The sequence below is a fragment of the Gadus morhua genome, chromosome 1 (assembly GCF_902167405.1).
Source record: "Gadus morhua chromosome 1, gadMor3.0, whole genome shotgun sequence".
Taxonomy (NCBI): Eukaryota; Metazoa; Chordata; class Actinopteri; order Gadiformes; family Gadidae; genus Gadus; species Gadus morhua.
Window position 1 is genome coordinate 13,410,505 of NC_044048.1, and position 6,073 is coordinate 13,416,577.

Consider the following 6,073-nt stretch of genomic DNA (forward strand, 5'->3'; position numbering starts at 1 on the left):
AGGAAGATCTCGTGTGAACCGTGATTTACAAGGCTTTCTTTTACCGCGAAAAGAGAAAGATCTTGCGTGGACCGCGATTTAGAAAAGTACAAGTTACGCCTCCTAGTACAAGTTACGCCTCCTACTACAAGTTACGCCCACTACAAGTTACGCCTCCGTCTTGCAGGACGCAGACAGACCCTTCTCATTCGTTCAAGAGGGAGTTGCCAGTTCAGGTGCAGGTACTTGTTTTGGGGAGGGTACCTATGTTCCCCGGGTCCTATGTTCCCCGGGACCCACTTTGTATGTGAGCGGCGCCGGGGATCATAGGACCATGTGAGCAAATCTTTTTTTCGTAGGATGGTAGGGGCAAGTACCGCCTTTTTCGCCTCTGATTCGCCTGTGATTGGTTAGAATGGCTCTCCTCCGATTGGTTATGGTTAGGGTTAGGTTTAGGGTTAACCCTCACCCTAACCCTAACCATAACCCTAAATCTGACCCTACCCCTTTGAACCTGGGGAACATAGAACCTGGGGAACATAGGGATGACCCCCTAGTTAGCTAGGGGGTCACAAGTGCTAATGCTAGTGGGCTACCCCCCAACGAAAATGTATCTTCACCCAACCAGAAAGTTGCACAAGCTGGACGTTTTGTATTTTTTAGACCGTTATAATAGCTTGAATTCCACTATCTTTACGTGTTTTATAGATGCTTCCAAGGCATTTGATCGTGTGAATCATCAGAAACTGTTCCTTAAAGGTTGGGTATGGAATTCGCTTTTTTGGCCATTTTTGCAGAATTACTTGAAATCCTTATCATAACCCACCTACAGCCAATGAGTTAGAAGTACTGACATGAAAATTAAACAAGTCAATCGTCTGTGGAACGGGCAGGGCTCGAAAAACTCCAGCCAATGATTTCCAGAGCCACCGAGTTGCATTGGACAGTAAGTACGTCAATCAGACTATTTCCATCGCAGACAAGACGCCACCATCCCCATGTTTTTTTTTTTAATGTTGCCATGTTGTTTAACGAAAACCTACGCTAGCCTGGCTCGCTCTCGCACATCTGTGTTCGCACTCGTGCATGATTGCGCGTCCAGGTACTTGGAATGGATGGAGTCAGAGTCAGCGTTGAAGGAGAGGGGGTAGGACCATTTGAGTTGTGTATTTTCAAAATCTGCTGGCCTTTCGCAAATCCCATACCCAACCTTTAAGCTGCATCATAGAGGAGTGCCTAAAGTCATTATTAGAATCTTAGTCGACTGGTACGCTCATCAGTCTATGCAGGTGAAATGGGGGGATTCTGTGTCAGAACCTTTCTATGTTGGTAACGGTGTACGCCAAGGTGGAATCCTATCTCCTTTTCTTTTTAATGTGTATATGGACGAATTGTCACAGCAGTTGAATGCATGCAATACAGGATGTGTGATTGGCAATAGTCTCATTAATCACCTTATGTATGAAGATGATTTAGTCATATTTTGCCCATATAGTGCTGGCTTACAACAACTTTTGAAGGTTTGTTCCCAATACAGTGTGGAGTTTGATAATGCAAATAAAAGCAATATTATGATTGTCAGAGGCAAAGAAGACAGGAAATTGGTATTTCCTGATTTCTTTTTATCTGGCACTGCTCTTAAAGTGTGTGATGATGTGAAGTATTAGGCCACCATTTTGTTAATGATTTGTCAGATGATAAAGACATCAACAGACAATGCCGTAAGATGTATGGTCAAGCCAATATGCTTGCACGTAAATTTAACATGTGTTCAACTGCTGTAAAGGTCGCGCTATTTAGAGCATTCTGTACCCCGCTATATACTGCCCATTTGTGGCGTGCTTACAGAAAAAGCAATATGAAAAAACTAACTGTGGCTTATAATGACCGAATGCGGATGCTTCTCAGAATACCGAGATGGTCTAGTGCTAGTCAAATGTTTGTAAATGTTGGTGTGCCTACCTGTCATGCTTTAATTAGGAATTTGATGCATCGATTTATGTGTAGGTTTACGGCATCTGAAAACAGTGTTATTCAGGCATTGGTCAAGCCTGGGCTCAGCTCTGTCAGGTTCTCATCCACACTCTGGAGACATTGGAGGGCATGTTTGTATACTGCAAGTGTTGTATGCTGATCTCTTATTTTATGTGTTGTGTTATATTGTTGTTTTTGTATTGAGTCTATTTTTATACATTGTACTATGGATCTTCATGTGTCCAGAATAAAATCATATATATATGTATATTTATTCAGAGGTAGAGAAAGTGCCCCCGCCTTTCAGGCTCAAAATCAATGTTTGACTTGTCCTTTGGTCTGGTCCTACTTCATTTCATTTGTACAGAGAGTCTGGACCTACTCAATTGACAAACGTTAACTCACTTGAAGGCGGGTGTCTGTTGAAGTTTAAAACTATCGGATCTGCCCAGTGCCACTCTGGATCTGCCATACCCAATCGCTAAAATTTGGCCGGGAATCACGTTGTGCGCAAGTTGTAAACAAACCAAACACTGTGCGTAAAGATGTCCATCAACAAGAGCTGACTTTAACGTCATTGATCTCAGCCACTTCCTCTGTTCACTGATTGGACGCAGAAAATTTAGACAGAGAAAACCCACTAACACCTAGTATTGAAGGGAAATTCAAATTGAGTGGAAGTACTTAGGCGGGCGGAGCCAGGCGAGTACTTTTATGATTTGGTAGAAAATGTAGAGTCCTGCCTGAGAGATCGGCATATGACTGGCAGAGAAAAGGCCCTCTTTCTGTATGACCATTTGGAAGGGGAATCAGATTTCGTTCATTGGCAGAGCGGGAGAACCCAGAAACAATCTTTACCCTCTTAAAAGAGCTATATGGTTCCTCTTCTTCCTTTGTTAGCCTACAAAGACAATTCTTTGATAGAAAACAAAAAGATGAAGAGTCTTTAAAATAGTCCTCTCATTCATTGTGGGCATTGATTCGGTTGACACACCCAGATGTGTTGGCCAGAGACCAGTTTGTCAAGGATTTGCGTGATGTATCATTACGCAGGGAGTTGAAGAGTCTTGTCAGGCAACGTCCATTAATCTCCTTCTTAGAACTGAGACGGGAAGCAATCAGATGGGTGGAGGAGGGTGAGAAAATACCTGGGCATACACGAGCTGGGCTCCATCACTGCGGGGCTGATGTAAATGTAGATGGGGCCTGCCATGTTGTGAGGGGTGGGAACGGATCAGAACTGTCTGTTTTAAGATTTAACAATTTAACCAACAACAATTGCAAAATTGAGAATATTGTAAAAAGTCTGTATAAAATGGAGTCTATCCTCGACCAATCTGTTTCTCGTGTCCCTAAGTAAAATTACCAGTTTACTCCAGAAGGCTAACCAATCTGCCTCCGTTGCCGGAGGCCTGGACGTGTCCTCCGTCAGTGTCGCCTGGGTCAGAAGACAAGAGCATCTGGCTTCCCAAATGACCATCCTGACCCAATGATGTCCCAGGTGCTGGGGTGTCCTCAGGTATGAATTCCGTAGATAATACAGATAATAATGCAAATAATTCTCAGCAGGTTGCCCCTCTTTCAAACAACTCACAGCCCTTAATAGGGAGATGCCCTGTGGTAGAGGAACAGATTGGTGAGACAATGATTAATTGTCTACTAGACACAGGTTCCATGGTCACTACCATTACAGAGTCCCTCTTCAAAGAAGAGTTCCAATGCTGGGGTGCCCCTAAACTTAAAACATTTGGGTGGTTGGCTCTAAGGCGGCTCTAATGGCTTAGATATTCCCTATGTGGGGTATCTCGAGCTAGACATCCAGGTTTTGGGTAAAAAGATTCCAGGTTGTGGGGCTTTGGTTGTGAAAGACACTGCTTGCACACTACAGCAGTGCAATGTTCAGGCCTACTGGGGATGAATGTCATCAGAGACTGCTATCAAGAGTTATTTGCCCAACAGGGGGAAGCTTTATTTTTCCTTGTTGACTGCCATTTAGGCAGAGACACGCTGGGAGCTAGCTTTCCGTCATTGTCACAGGCACGAAGCCTGCCCCCTTGTTCCTGAGGGCCAGGTTTGTGTCATAAAAGGCACTGGGGAGTTTATACCAGCCGGGTCAGTAAGGTTTGTGCCGGTAAGCTGTCTAAAGATTCCACACGCTCCACTCACCACCATGCTCCACTCACCACCATACTCACCCCAGACCTGTTGTTATCCCCTTCTCTATTAACAGTTGACAATGGCTTGTGTGCCATTGGTCAATGCAGGAGTTGCAGGGGCTACAGTCCACTCGAAACAAGTGTTGGGAACATTGTGTCTGTTAATGGCGTAGAGGAGCCACAGCTGAGTTTTCAAGGGCAACATTGTGAGGGTGCAAGGGAAGAGGTTGTCCAGTTTACACAAGTCAGTGCAGAGGCGGTAAATAGTCTCTTAAACAGTGGGACCGCATTCTGGGAAAAAGACGGAATACAGTATAGGAAAGTTACTGACCCACATGGGGAGCTCTATATTCAACTGTTGTTGCCCTCATCATGCCTTCAGCAGGAACTCTAAATAACCTCAATGACAACCATGGGCACCAGGGGCTTTGACGAATGACTGACCTAGCCAGGCAGCGTTGTTATTGGCCAGGGATAGGAGCTGATATAGAGAACCACTGTCAGAGCTCTCAGCGCTGTGCCATCTCCAAAGCCGTTCATCCTGGGGTAAGAACAGTTGCTTGAACCTGCTACTGACGGGAGAGATAATGTGCTTGTCATGACGGATGTTTTCTCTAAGTACACGCAGGCTGTGCCAACCAAGGATCAGACAGCCGTCACAGTAGCGAAGATCCTGGTCGATGGCTGGTTCAACCGGTTTGGTGTGCCCAAAAGCATACACCCAACTTCGAGAGTGCTCTAATACGGCAAGTCTGCCAGCTGTATGGTTTTGAAAATCTGCTCCGATCTCTCCCCCCTGAGAAGAAGCGGTTCTGGCCGATGTACATTCCTCAGCTTGTGTGCAGTTTGACACTTTGGCAAAGCGGAACGCACTCATGATTGAAAGTGAACGGGTTCCTCCTCCCCTCAAATTAGAGGTGGGGTTGTCAGACAATCTTACCTATGGTTACCACACAACATTGTTTAGCTGTTGAGACTGATGCAGTTAGAATCAGCTTGAATTATCACCAAATAGTTCCATTAGGCAAAATCTTCCGAAAGATACATTTGTGTAGTAATTAAGTTTCTAAAGTAAAAATTTAATTCATAAGTTACATTTCTCTATGTACATTACCATTGCAAAAACTAGGAAATCCGATTGTACACATATAGATTCATACAGAGGACCTCCTTCTTTTCACTTTTGGCTCTTCCCATTAGAAGTTAACCAGGTTTAGTATTTAAGCCATTTTAGTGGTGACTGAATAGCTTAAAGATAGGCAAATATCTTAAAGCTACCTCCCCTGTATTTTCGTGTTTTATTTTATTATTAACTACTCAGTTAATTTTAGGTTTCCAGGGGTAGTGACATATGCGCGTAGCCTACTGCCTCTTGGCAAAATTGGAAGACCTACATACCATCAGAGCAATGAAACATGTGCAACATCAGCATCAGCCATCTTATTTGTTTATGAAAAGTCCAAAGTCAACGGCACTCCCATGGGGCGCTTCTCTGTCATTGAATGAACCCGCCCTATATTAGATAAATGGTTTAGATTGGCCCAACCCAGACATGGAGATCTGTCTGAATAGTATTTAAGACAGGTATACCAGAGCAAATAAAACACAAGCTCACAGATTTTCTGCGCCAAGCCTTGAAGCATTGACCGCTAATGCCAAACAAAAAACGTAGTTTATTTTATTGTTTAATTATTTTTTTAATTACATTTATTTACTGGAGTTGGAATACAACATCTAACTAAAGACAATCCATAAGATGGCCGGGTGAGTCTGATATTGACAAGAAAATAGGATGATCACAAGTCTACTAATTGTTTCCGCACTTTCTAGTCTTAACATTGTTTCTGAGTTTGAGCGAACGGCGGGTCACTTGTCCACAGTAATCAGTGAGCGGGTCGATAAAATTCATCTAAAGTACCGTGTTCATGTTTATCTTGAAAGACAATGATTTATTTTGGAAGATT